The sequence below is a fragment of the Lycium barbarum genome, chromosome 8 (assembly GCF_019175385.1).
Source record: "Lycium barbarum isolate Lr01 chromosome 8, ASM1917538v2, whole genome shotgun sequence".
Lineage (NCBI taxonomy): Eukaryota > Viridiplantae > Streptophyta > Magnoliopsida > Solanales > Solanaceae > Lycium > Lycium barbarum.
Window position 1 is genome coordinate 114,369,996 of NC_083344.1, and position 15,250 is coordinate 114,385,245.

At 35.3% G+C, this 15,250-nt stretch overlaps 1 pseudogene; it reads right to left on the reverse strand.

Moving 5' to 3' along the window:
- Positions 1-1,086: 1,086 nt before the first annotated feature.
- On the reverse strand, positions 1,087-10,721 carry LOC132605305 (putative wall-associated receptor kinase-like 16; annotated as a pseudogene).
- Between the last annotated feature and the right edge of the window lie 4,529 nt (positions 10,722-15,250).

The following is a 15,250-nucleotide window of genomic DNA, read 5'->3' on the forward strand; positions in this document are numbered from 1 at the left end:
TGCTGCAAAATGGAGGGAAGCTGGAGTGTCACGATCTGATATGGGGTAAGCTACTCCAACCTAAGCATCGTTTCATCTTGTGGCTGGTAGCACAAAAGAAATTATTGACCAAGGATAGAATGCTAGGTATGGGAATAGTTTGTGACTCTGCAAACTGTGTGTTGTGCGATAAAGATGAACTGGAGGACCATACACATTTGTTTGTGCAATGTGAATGGGCCAGGGCTGTTTGGAGGGACATCGAGCAATGGATGGGGGAGCAGATTCCTCAACAAGACACTATGGGGACACTTAAATATATCAAGAGAAGGCACTGGTGCAAAATGAAAAGAGAAGTCATAGCTGTTATCCATGGTTCGCTGATCTATTTTACTTGGCAAGCTAGGAATTGGAAAATATTTAGGGGGATAAGTGTGCATACGGATAGGATCATACAACAGATACAAAGTGTTTTGAGAGAGAGGATAGGAATGTTTATAGGATCAAAAGAGGCAGGAAAATTCATAGGTTTTCTCGAGAAGCTTTGTTATTAGGATGTGTTTATGGAGGCCTGTAGCACCTAGCACCCTTCCTGGTAAGGTGGTTAGAAGCACGGGTGCCCGTTTGAGTTTGTAATTGTTGGAGGTTGTGGTAATAAAATCTTTTACAGTTTATTGCCAAAAAAAAGAGGGTAAAATAGGTATTTTAGGGTCCCATTGTTACTAAATTTAGAAAGGTACCATTCTTTTTAGAACTGACCTAAAAGAAAATAGTGTCACATAAATTGAGACATATGGAGTAATTAGTTACTATCATAATAGCTGATCAGCTGACATATGCCTTGAGACATTATATTTTTGAGACATTTTCACCATTGTAGCCCAATTAAAAGATGTAAAGAACAATGTTTTATCAGCTCAAAATCATAATCTAACTAAAATTGAACACAACTAACGATGACAGTTTCATGTTTGAGAGTATTCTATTTCACATACCGCCAACACTAAAAAGAAGAGGAAAAAGAACCTGAGAACAAAAGAAAACCTAAAATTGAGAGGAAAGCAACTTACATTAGTACATTCATTATGAAAGAAACATAGGGATGGGGAGAGTAACATACAATGTTATATCATTATTAGTGGCCTAGAATTTGGACCAACTTGGGCTATCAAGAGGATTCAACATTAATACAGAGAGCTACTGAATTCTATTTTCCAGACAAACTGGACGAATCTACATTACCTAGAGTTAATTGGAATCGTGTAAAGATCTGATGATTCGTCCTCATTCTCTTCATGTCCATGTTGATTCAACCAAGGGTTCCTAGTTAATTTCCTCATACCTTCAAGTTCACCAGCCACTTTCTTCATTGTAGGCCTATCTTCTCCATGCGAGTGAAGGCAGTTCTTCACCAGCTCAGCTACCATTTGAAGTTGATCAAGACTCCCTTCTCGCAAGACACGACGATCAAGAATTTGAAACAAGAGATTCTTATTCATGGACAAAACAAAAAAATCCGCCAAATTCATGTCCACTTCGTTTCTAGCTCTAATGATAGGTTTCAACCCCGTCAAAAGTTCAGCTAGAACGACTCCAAAGCTATAAATGTCACTTTTCTCCGTCAATCGACTTGTGCTGAAATATTCAGGATCGAAGTACCCTAACGTCCCTTGAACTAACGTAGCCACATGTGTTTGATCCAAAGGAATTAACCTTGAAGCTCCAAAATCTGCCACTTTAGCTATGTAATCATTGTCTAACAATATGTTGGCAGACTTGATGTCTCTGTGAATTATAGGCATGGATACAAATGAATGAAGGTAAGCAAGTGCACTTGCTATCTCTGTCGCAATTCTCAAACGGTTTTGCCAAGATAACCAAGGTGACTTTCCATGTTGATTGTGAATGTGCTCGGAAAGAGTTCCTTCAGAGACATACTCATACACCAACAAAGGAACTTCAACTTCTAAACAACACCCGAAGAGCCTCACCACATTCCGATGGTTCATGACTTGAGTAAGAATAAACACCTCATTTACAAATTGCTCTATTTGACTCTCGTCCACAATTTTAGATCTTTTAATAGCAACTACGTGTTTATCAGACAACAAGCCTTTGTATACAATCCCATTGGCACCACGACCGATAATTCTGTCATTGGCATAATTGTTTGTAGCTTTCTTGAGCTCCTCAGCAGTAAAAACTTTTTTGGCTTCCACACCACCCTCGTTAGTGGAGATTCTGTGTTTCAATAATAAACCACCATTTTGTTGGAAGAATTTCTCTCTGACTTTAATCAATTTTCTTTTATTGATGCTGAAATAAAGCCAAGTTATCACAATCGCTAGGGACATAGAGCCGACTCCCATACCTGTGTAATTAGTGGAATTGAACATTTATTGTCTATTTCAACTCAAATGTACAGGAATGTGCTCATTGCAGTTTGCTATTGAGTGTGCGTATGCTAACAAATTGATTTTCGAGTGGATGTTTCAAACACATAAAAGAAAGTTATGTATCATAGACCAAATGAAAAAATACGTTTCTTTTATTTCGTAATAAGGACATACAAAACATTCACTACTAAAAAGTCACTATTTTCCCACTGGAAATTTTTCAGTGGCTATTTCCCACTGAATGTTGGTGGGAAAAACAAAATAGTAGAATTTTCACACGGAAAAATTATGAAGTTTCCCATCGTTTCAATGGGAACCGGTTTCCCACCATGCATTTTCCCAGTGAGATTGTTCGGTGGGAATGACCTGGGAAAATCATGTTCTATAGCACAAATTTCTCACTAAATATCCGTGGGAAAAAACTCTTTTTCTAGTAGTGATTAAGAGAAAATAAAATACTTCTCTGCCACATATTTTGTGTTGTATAAAGAAACATCTAAAACTAAAATGTCAATTAAATAAGAAAATCTTGCAAAAATAGTTTGAAATGAGGTGAAAAAATAATTAGTGATATGCACTATGCAGTAAAAGAGAACGTCAAACTTCCCAACTAGTCATTTTCTAGCATGGTAAAGTAATACTAGTATCTTAATTTGGTTATGAAATTCTTCCAAGATATTTACCTATAGAGAACTTGATCCATGGAAACTCGGAGTAGGGAGCAATACAACCACGGCCATCCTTTTTGCCATCATCGGTATATCCATTAGGACAAGAACAATTATAACTCCCCGGGGTGTTTGTGCAGTTTTTTTTCACACGAGTTGGTGCTTGGATTAGCACATTCATCAATATCTGGCAAAATCAAATAAATAAATTGAATGTCGCATTAGTCTATTAGTATTTAACAAGAGTTTACATTATGATATTTTTAAATAAATAGTCCCTCCGTTTTAATTCGTATGTCTTACTTTCCTTTTTAGTTCGTTTAAAAAAGAACGTCTCTTTCCTTTTTCGACAACTCTCTAATTTCAACTTTCCACATGACATGTTTAAGACTAAAAAATTAAAGGGCATTTTAGTACATTCTACATTTCTTTAGTTTAAGACCTTCAAAAGACTTTTTTACTTTCTTAAACTTCGTGTCAAGTCAAAACCTGACAAACAAATTAAAACGAAGGGAGTAATATATTTAGATTAAATTATCTATTCAGATTATTTATAAAACTACATTATTCTTAAATGCGGAGTAATAATATGAATTTAACATAACATATTGATAATTGAATGGTTTAATAGTGTTAGAGCCTGTTTGGATGAGCTTAAAATAAGTAGCTTATAAGCTGGAAACAGCTTATAAGCCAAAAAAAAAAAAAATTGGGGTAGGCTAACTTATTTTTTTTGGCTTATAAGCTGTTTTCAGCTTGTAAGCTGCTTTAAATAAGCTAAGTCAAATGGGTTCAATTATTTTTTTTGGCTTATTTTATGCACAAAATGACTTTAAGCTGACCAGTCAAACACTCAAAAAAGCTGAAAACAACTTATAAGCAACTTATAAGCCAATCCAAACGGGCTCTTAGTAATTCGTTAAACTTGTGAAAATTCACAAGTAGAGGGATCAAAAGTGTATGTTTTGACTAGCTAAAGATTAAATATGCTTAATGAGATATTATAAGGACTAAAATTAGTAATTGTTAGTACTTTAAGGACAAAAAGCATAAATTTCAAAAATTGAAGGAGAATCAGTAATCATATTGAAAATAATGCAATCGGTTCTTGAAACAATTACCTAATGTAACTAATTATGCTCCATAATTACACGTTATAGCGGTATTTTTAAAATTTTAATACATAGTTATTCATTTTATAGCAGATATACACTGATACACGTATCTCTAAATTATACGCGCAATTCTTGTATGCAATGTATATACATTTATATACACAATGTATCGGTATATAAATCGTGTATATATATATATATATATATATATATACAATGTATTAGTGTATATGCATTGATAATGTATGCGCGGGCATACAATATACATGGTACTTTTTGAAAGAAGAATATTGCTACGTTTAAAAAGAAATAATATCCCTATTTTTTGAGAAAAAGGGGCACTAATCTCACTACAGTTATGAGATTTTCCCTTACTTCTTTCTTTAAAACACTAAGTCAGTTATTGCAAAATTTTGTAATTAAATAAAAGGTTTCCATTTCTCAAAAAATAAACAAGACACTATTTTGGAACGGGGATTCAAATACGCACGTTGTTTCACTTTATGTGATATTATTACTGTATTACCTTCATTATAAATATATCTTATTTCAATAAAATTAAAAAAATTATATTCACATTCGCATTAAATATAGTAAAAAATTTAACAATGATAACTCTGCCACATAAAATGGCAGAGCGCCTCTCAATTACCTAGTTTTCATGTTATTTAGTATATTATATCATGTTCTCTCTATAACTATAGCACTCAAAAATTATTTCACAGATGATGTTGTTAAAAAGAGGATTGAGTGTAAATGCTCTCTCACTACTAAAAAAAAAGGGCGTTTTCGACCAAAAAATTTTGACCACATTTTTGGTCGAAAAAACATCGACCACGCGCGATCGAAAAATCAAGAATTTTATTTTTATTTTATTTTCAGTAGGATTTCGACCACACGGGGTCGATTTTTTAAAATGAAAATATAATTTCGACCACGTGTGGTCGAAATTAAATTTTGTATAAATAATAAATGGGACCACATTTATACCACATCTGTTGGTTATACAATTCAATTGAAGGTTTTTCTTTCTCTCTCTTTCCTCCCTCCCTCCCCTCTCTCTACCCACACACACCACCTCTCTCCCTCTCCTCTCTACCCACACCACCAGCCCAGACCCTCAACCCACCACCTTCCTACCACCGCCAGTCCACCGTGGGCGGCGCAGCCCATTATTTTCAGGTACGTTTTTTTTTTCCAATGTCATGAACACTTACCAATGCATAACAATTTCATGTTATTAGCTTCATTACCTTCTATATTTAGTAGATTTGATAACTTTATTTAGTGTTCAATATTTGTTTTAGGGTTTATATTATGTTTTTTTTTTTTGGATTTTGAATTGAAATTGAATGTTATTTTTTGGGCTGTTTTGGTCCCTTTTTTTGGGACTATTTTGATTCTTTATTTATGTGCTATTTATTTATTTTGGTTCTTTATTTATGTGCTCTTTATTTATTTTATGTGTTCTTTATTTACTTTTTCTTTCCATTATGAGTGCTAACATTATTGAGGCTACTGGGTACTTAAGCACGTATTGTTTTCCGCCCCATATTATATTTTTTTGTTTGGAAGCTAGCAATGACATACAAAGATATTGTTTAAGCACTGAATCTTACAAAGTAATTATAGATTAAAAGTGGTTGAGTGCCTGCAACTTAAAACTTCTAAGTCCACAAGACTCTGTCGCTCCTCTCCCTTCTTTCCGTTCTTTTTGGGCGCTTAAGTTGTCAATTAGCAAAGTTTTCAACAATGCAATTAGTCAATGGAAAAAAAATAAAAGTATATTTCAGTAGCAAAGTTTAAGTTGTCATTCTTTTTGGGCGCTTAAGTTGTCAATTAGCAAAGTTTTTGGGCTGTTTTGGTCCATTTTTTTGGGACTGTTTTGGTTCAAATTTTGGGACTGTTTTTGTTATTTTTTGGGACTGTTTTTGGTCATTTTTTGGACTGTTTTTTGGGACTGTTTTTTCGGAGTGTTTTTTTTTTTGGAGTGTTTTTTTGGACAGTTTTTAAGACTGTTTTTGTGGACTGTTTTTTGCGGACTGTTTTTTTTTTTTTTTTGGACTGTTTTTTTTTTTGGACTATTTTTGGTCATTTTTTTGTACTGTTTTTTCTAGTTGTTAATACATCGGTGGCTATTATGTAGTTATTAGTTAATGTTAAAAAGATTTAGGTACTTTATCTATCTAGTTTCAAACTGCGCATTACAGGAAGGAAGGTTACACTTTGAAATAAAATTCTTTTACTAATCATATAAATTAAATATGGTTTAACAAGTTCAAACTTTCTGCAATTTGTGTAGATGGAATCTAGTAGTTGGATGTACGATAGAACTAATCCTGGTCGATTTGGGTTGAAGAATGAATTTGTAGCCGGCATTTATGATTTTGTTGACTATGCTAAAACACTTGATGATTTTACAATTCATGGTGTGGTTATGTGTCCTTATTCTAAATGTGAATGTATGAAATTCAAGACCCTAGAGATTGTTAGGTGAAAGTAGTAGGATGGTAGAACCTACTGTCCAGAATTCTAGAATGCATGACATGGTTCAGGATGGTTATGGCATGCATTGGGGCTTTGAATAAAGTGGCCATGTTGAAGAACCTTCCAATGAAGAGGCCAGCCGTTTTTATAAAAAAGTTAAAAAAAGCTAGTCGGCCCTTACATGATGGTTCTACCCACTCTCAATTATCTGTCGCTGTTAGATTATTGAGTATCAAAGCAGATAACAATGTTCCCCAAGGGGTAATGGATTCTGTGATTGACCTCATGCATGAATTGGTTGACCTGACTCTAGAGATACCCGATAATTACTATAAGACAAAGAGATTGGTATCTAAGTTGGGACTCTCGTTGGTGAGAATTGATTGTTGTGAAAATGCCTGCATGTTATACTATAATGATGACGTCGATCTAGAATCTTGTAAGTTTTGTGGTAGTGAACGGTTTAGGGATACACGTAGCGGGAAGAGAGTGGTTGTTAAGGCGATGCATTATTTACCTCTAATACCAAGGTTAAAGAGGTTGTCTACAGAGGGGTCAGGCGGTACCTCAAGATGAGATCTTCAAGATTACTCACACGAGGAAGGAGAAGAACGCCGATCGTACAGACCGATGGGTTGAGCCAAGGGCTGAGCGAACTTGGATAAGTCGTTTGTTAACAATAATAATATATTTTTTGTACTAAATTAGACTATGAACATTGTGTCTTTCAATTTCAGAATGAATTTCAACAATACTTTGGGGTGTTTTGAGCCACTCAGCCAAGTACCACACAGACGACCGACGAGTTAATACAGCAACAATGGATTGAGAAGGTTGCTCCCCCCAACAAGGCATGGGACAGTTTATAGGATGCCTAATCGAGCCTTTCGTCGATACCCGTCGGCCCTTGAAGCTGTAGGTGTTACTAATGATGGGACAGTTGATCCTAAGGAGTATGAAGCTATGAAGCATCAAGTTGACCTGCTAACAAGAACACTTAATTCCTCGGGGGCCAGGATGTTAGGTATGCAAGCCCAAATTAATAGCTTACTTAATTCGCGGCCGTTTCGGATTCCCCCGTGTCCCGGGGATGCTCGTAGGTCACAGCCTCCTAGCCAACCCCGACCTTCCCAAGGTAGACGACGTTGGTCACAAGCTGACATAAATCATGCTCTTGGCAATGAGTCTAGTGGGAAGGATACGAATCATGTCTCTAACACCGAACATTGACCTTTTTGATTAATCTGCTTTTTTATTCTAATTCTGCTATGTTTAAATGGATATGTATATTATGTTTAAGGGTTTGAATGTAGTTTTAATTTGAACTAGAAATACTTTTAATTTTAAGATGTTTAAGTGTTTGAACGTAGTTTATGATGTTTTAATTTTAAGATGTTTAATGTGATTGCTTGATGTTGTTTAGTATGAGGTCCACCCTTTATGGGGTGCACTTTTCTTTTTGGACATTATTAGTTTGTACTATTTTTATGCATATAATATATATACATATACTATGTTCAAAACACGATTAATATAACATTGTAGTTTATGTTCTATATCTAAAACTTTATTATATTAGTATTTGCTACGAATACAAAACCAACACTTTTTGTATTTAACATTATATTTTTTTAATATGGGGTTCACTTTTTTTTTTTTTTTGATATTGCTTGATTTTGATAATATAGGGTCCACTTTTTTTTTTCCCATGAGTTTGGAGATGGCCTGTTCCACCTTTTTTTCTTCCTTTTTTTTTATTGCTCGGTGTTATTTAGTATGGGGCCCACCCTTTTTTTTAAGGGACAACGGACGACGAAGCATGGGTCTAAACTCATCCTTTATATAGTTTCTTCTTTTTATTTTTATTTTTATTTTTTATATTGCTTGGTGTTGTTTAGTACGGGGCCCACCCTTTTGGACATTATTAGTTTGCACTATTTTTATGCATATATATCTATATATATATATATATATATATATATATATATATATATATATATATATATACTATGTTCAAAACACGATTGATATAACATTGTAATTTGTGCTTCGTATCTAAAAATTTATTATATTAGTGTTTGCTACGAATACAAAGTGTGCACTTTTTTTTTTGACATTGTTTTTTTTAATATAGGATTCACTTTTATATATATATATATATATATATATATATATATATATATATATATATATATATATATATATATATATTGTTTGATTTTGTCAATATGGGATACTATGTTCAAAACACGATTAATATAATACTGTAGTTTGTGCTCCTTATTTAAAATTTTATTATATTAGTGTTTGCTACGAATACGCACGTGGCAATGAATCCATCATTATTGACTTAATGAGATACTTTATAAAATTACATGAATATTGTTTGATTTTTTAATACGGGGTGCACTTTTTTTTAACATTATTAATTTGCACTATTTTTTTAATATTAGTTGTTGTTTAATATATATGAGGCTCACAACCTTTTTTTTTTTAAATTGAAACGTATATATATATATGCCATAGGATTATGGGGCCCACATTTTTTTTTATTAAATTGGAAATTGGAACGGATATATATATGCCATAGAATTATGAGGCCCATATTATTTTTTTTTATATTAGGTGTTGTTTTTTAATATAAATGGGTGGGGCCGATATTTTTTTTATTAAATTAAAAACTGACGACGAGAAAGTGAGTTGAACTCACTCTTCCTAATAGTAGTAAAGTAATATAATATACCAAGTACCAACCGAAGGTAAAAGCAACAGTAATAGGGGGACCCTCAGTTGTACTTCATAGCTCCCTGTGAATTCGTGGAGTTCCTTAATTTTTTTCAATCTTGAGTGAGGATCAGTTAGAAAAAGAAAAAAAAAAGGGGGAATGGAGAAAGCAAGGTAGTGGGCATGGAAGAAGTGACTGGAGACGGTAAAAGAGTAACAAAAGAAACAACCCCAACAAAAGAAATATTATACACCAACTAATGGAGAAGAAATGAAAGAGATTTAAAAGTGGTGTGGAAAGAAAGGTGCTTCAGAAAAGCACGGGGACAGTACAAATCACCGTGGGTATCGCCAGGGGGCAAGTAAATTGCGTTACAAGCCAGTAGAAATTATCATACGTACCTTGGCACCCCGGAGTGAGATAAGGATTGCTCTCATAACCTTCATTACAACTGCATCTGTAGCCACCAAGGCCAGTGTCTGAATCAACACACTCGCTATTTTCCCTGCAAGTATAATCCTCACTCGTCTGTGCATCAATACACGTAAGACTTCCAATGGCCCAATCGAGCACGACGGGCACACTGGCTTTAGTCCTTGCTCTAAAATTAGGATCACTCAGATCCTGTAGACCTCGGAAATGGAAGCGCTCAGCCTCGCCCAAAAATGCATACCCGCATTGATTAAACGTACAAACATCGGTATGGTTTCTTCTTGTGGTAAACATGGTTATGTTATAGGATTTCAAGCCCTTAGGTATTTGTACCTGGCAGCAGCCTTCACCCGTACATTCTCCTTCCACCACATCACCCCGGCTGATAAAGCGGGGGTTGCAACCATACTCTAAGTTAAACCCCATTAAGTTAGCACCGTCACAACCAACAACAGTAAACCTGTTCAACGCGGAGAAACTATACGGAGTTGATTGTGAAAATGTGGTCCACGCGGTCCTGCGCCAAATTCCGGTGGAGTTGTAACATTTCCGAGCTACGTAACTGGTGATGCGCACTTCAGCATCGGAGATGTCGTAGATCTCAACGTTTCCTATGAGGAGTTTTTCAGAACCATCACTAGAAATGTTGCAATCTAACTCAAATCCCGAATTAATGGCGCAATCAGATCCTATGCCTATACCAAACGGGTATGGAACCGTAACGTTCCTGCACTGCCTAGGGCATCCTGGTTTTGTGATATTGGCACCTTTAGTGATGGTGTGCGGCGTTGGCATTAATTTGGTAGTATTAGTGGTAGTTTGGGCAGTGGCTAACGTCAATATTAGTGCACAAACATAAAAACATGTAATTTTGTGAGGAAGCTGAACCATTTTGTTGAGCTTCCAAAATGATGCAAGCTCTAGTTGTTCCGTTAACAACTTATCAATTTCCATCATATTAATAAATAAAATACAAAGAGTACGTAGTGTCACAAAATTGAGTCCTGCCGTAACAATCGGTTAAAGGGCTTGACTCGTGAGCTGATTAGAAACGAGTCTTGAAAATTAGTCTCTACTCATGCACAAGTCCGATCCTTTCCCCACGCAACCACGAAAACTATATGAAGATTTTTTCTTTTTTGGTTTCTCATCCATGGCCGGTATCCACACTGGAGTCCAATTAATCCGGGGTCACGCCACATAGGGCCCATTTGGGAGAAGTATTCCGTACCAAGGATTGTTACATACCCAGGACTCGAACCCGAGACCTCTGATTAAGGGAGGAGCAGCCCCATCTACTACACCACATCCTTTGGTGGTGAAAACTATACGAAGCTATTCAGCATTTGCTAGTAATTTTTGTTCATTATATTATTGAATTACCATACGTCTCTATTTTTTTTTTTTTTTTTTTTTGGGTGTGTGTGTGTGTTTGCAACAACTTACATAACATTGCAAACGGGGAAAACCACATAACATTATACTATGCATGAAACCAAACATCAACAACAAAAAAAAAAAAAAACTCACTCTAGGGAAAAAAAAAAACTCACTCTATTCTCGCACTACCTGGGCAAACTAACCAATCAATATTTAATAACTATCTGAATTCGAAAGAGTTTTCAAGTAATGCTGACACTTTATCAAATTGATTTCACAATATTCATTGTATAGCTATATATTATTCTCTCTATAACATTTTATTGACTGTGTTTCACTACATATGATACTTGAGAGAGAGAAAAACATGTATCACATTTTATAAGTACCGTTAGAACTTTTGATACTGAATATACCATAACTTCTCTACGGTTATAAAAGCATGCAATTTTCTATCGTTATATGTTGGTGCAGCCATGAGAATGACTTGAGAGTTATAGTTTATAAAGCTGAGTTACTTTAAATTAATGACTAGTGACTTTTGTGAAATTGACACTTAGTTAGATGACTACCGGTGAAATTAACTCATTATTATAATGTTTAACTTAGGGTTTAATTTAAATACACCGATAGTACATATATTTTATTATACACTGTCAATTATTTTATAACTAATTATTATTAACTTATAACTTGTTAAATTATATAAACAGTTCCTGTTATTGCAAGTTGCTTTAATCTATAGTGTATGTAAAATATATTAACTGCCCCAGTACGAAAGTTACATTAATAAAATAGAGATATTTAGGGTCAATCGTGGCCAAGGGGCACGTTTCATAATTTCATATATTGCCTTGACTTATGATTTGATAGGTTTTTGCACCGGAGGCACGACTTAAGTCTAAACACGAGTCTTAGAAAATTATTCATCATATACTCATGCGCAAAGTCTTTTCCCTATGGTTACGCAATAAGCCGCCATAAATTTAAGTAAGGAGATTCAAAAAGAAAAGTTCTCATTATTTAAAAAAAAAATATTATTTATATATAGCCCAAAAAAAATTTACCCTATTTATATAATATAATTTTTCATCGAAAGGTTTAAACAGACCCCGGGCCCTTGCACCCCTTTATCTCCACCCCTGACAATAACCAAGAGGGAAAACTATCCGTAGATTGGATAAATCCTTTGCAAATTATTTTTACTTACTCCTCAAAGCTAAGAGAGTTGATTCTAGAACATATGCAGATCCATTGGAATCAAATACAACGTTAAAAAGTAAGCCTAGAAATATGGATTTGGTACATCATCATAATTACTAGTAATGAATTTTCGCTCATCTCTACTATCGAATTAGCTTACATCTATATCTGACGTTTATCTGTAAAAACTTTCAAGCAATTCCACATTATTCCTTGTATAGCAAATGACTTAAATATCTCTATTTTATTCTCCAATTTTTCTGATCCATACGAGCGATCTAGCGGCGTAGCTTAAATATTTTTTCATAGTTGTGGTTAAAAAACTGTTGGTGATTAAAGCTGGAAGCGTTTGCGAACAAAGTTCTAGGCTTCTAGGTAGCTAGTTTCATAGTCTAATACTCCTATTTGGGATTTACAATCCCTGAACATTTAAACTGTTCATGGATTGATTTGGTTAGAATTTTTCAAATACCATTAAACTAATTCTGTCCGGGTTTTTAAATCGACAAATCAATCTAAATCAATAAAAAACGAATTTTTCAATTTCAAAGCAAACTACTGATTGAAGTTTTTTCTCTCTCTTCTTTGTTCACCCGTACTCGTGATATGGACGACATAGAACCCTTGTATGGCGGCTCCGGAACCAAAATGGCTCCAAAAAAAACATTTTGAACCAAAATGCCCCAACAAAAAAAAAAGTTACTAAAGTACCTATAGCGCAATATTTTACTGCGCTATAGCACTAACGGAGACGGACCCGTTAAGTCCTATAACGCAGTAAAATAATGCGCTATACGGAATACGATGCAGCGTATAACGCATGATTTTACTGCGTTATAGGACTCCATAAAATCATTCCATTCTTCCAGTAATTTTATCTTTTTTACGTAGTTTAGCCGTATATTAATCATGCTTTAAGACTCCGAAACTTCAATATTTTATATAGAACTCTAATTATATTTGTACAATTAATAAAATAGGCTCAAGACATCAAGAATACGTGATACTTTGAATTGTCGTTTTAATAGTTGAAAAGTGCTCGAAGTCCTTTTTTATTTGAAGACTTGTAGTCATTAGCTTTAAGTTATTTATCTTTTAGGGTTTCGTCTTATTTTTAAATTAATGCTTAACTTTATTTCGAATGTGTCATGTTTTTTTTTATTATCAATATTAAAGACTAATGATAATATTTATAAATATGCAAAAAATGTATAATATTTACGATAAATTGTACAACACTAATGTATATACACCATCGAGGATGGGTCCCACATGTAGTATGGCGGAGACTATCCCTAGGCCTAAGGCTCATACCATCCCCACCACCTTCGCCATCGTCTCCGTCGCCCTTTTTCCTCTTAATAACCGGGCGCTCCAAGTCATGATCATCTCCTCTTCCCCTAGCCCTTGCGCCCTTAACTAGAACGTGCTTCTTCTTGGGATCTTGTCCCGCTAGCACGCTCAGAACCTCAGGCTGAGCTGGGTCTGGAAACTGGACCTCTTCCTCGTCGGGAGTCGCCACCGCAGGCGCCGAAGGATGAACCTGAAAAATATATAAATATTAGTATCATTTCTTATTCATGTTGAATACATTAACGTTATTTATTTAATCAAACCTGTGTGTCAACGGGCGCCTGAGAAGGCTCCTGAGATGGGTCTGTAGCCTCCTGAGATGGGTGTGATGGTGAATATGAGGTAGTCTCCTGGACGAGATGCTGTTCGAAGTCCAAGTAAAGGTTATAAAAATTAAATAAACATTTACCTTATATTGAATAAAATTAGTTTAAGTAAAAAACTTACATGCGCCTCGGTAGTCTCATGAGAAGACACCTCTGCCTCGGCAGGCTGATAAGAATGCTCCGGAATGGGCAGCTCCTGTGGACCCACTGGCGCCGAATCCTAAAATATAAAAAAAATGAAATAATAAGTACTTTAAATGATCAAATATGTATATTAAATATTGACCTTGTATTGAATAAAATAAATTTTAATAAAAATCTTACCTGTGGCTCGGTAGTCATATGGGAAGACACTGCTTGCTCGGCAGACCCATGAGAAAATGGCTGAGTGGGTGGCTCTGATGGACCCGCTGGCGCCGAATCCTAAAATATGAAAAAAATGAAATAATAAGTACTTTAAATGATCAAATATGTATATTAAATATTGACCTTATATTGAATAAAATTAGTTTTAAGTAAGTAAAAAACTTACATGCGCCTCGGTAGTCTCATGAGAAGACACCTCTGCCGCGGCAGGCTGAGTGGGTGGCTCTGATGGACCCGCTGGCGCCGAATCCTAAAATATAAAATATTACTAAATAATGAATAACATATATATATATATATATATATATATATATATATATATATATATATATATATATATATATATATATATATATATTTAAAATAAATAATTTAAATGAACAAATATGTATTTTAAATACTAACCGGGATCAAAAACTCATCAAAGTCAAGAATCTGGGCTCCCTCTAAATTCCTCACAGGCCGCTCATCAGCTAATGAAGCGCGTAACGCCGCCCAATCAACGTTATCACGCTCCTCCATGTATGCATTATGACTCGGCTGTGATGAAGACCCGGGTATCTCAGCAAGTAAGAGCGCCGGCGTAAACGTAGGTGAGTCTCCAAGTGAGTTGCCACCGGCCTGGAAGGGCTGCGGATGGACTAGACCGTGAACGCCCTCTGGAATGGGATCGGCCTCATCTATCAGTCCTCCACCACCAGGTACTCCGGCAGCAGTGCCGCGTCCTCTACGCGCACGGCGTCCTCCGGCAGCACGGCCTCCTCCTCTGGGAGCCCCCGGTGCTGCCTGATACTCAGCCTCCGGAACAGGCTCCGCCATG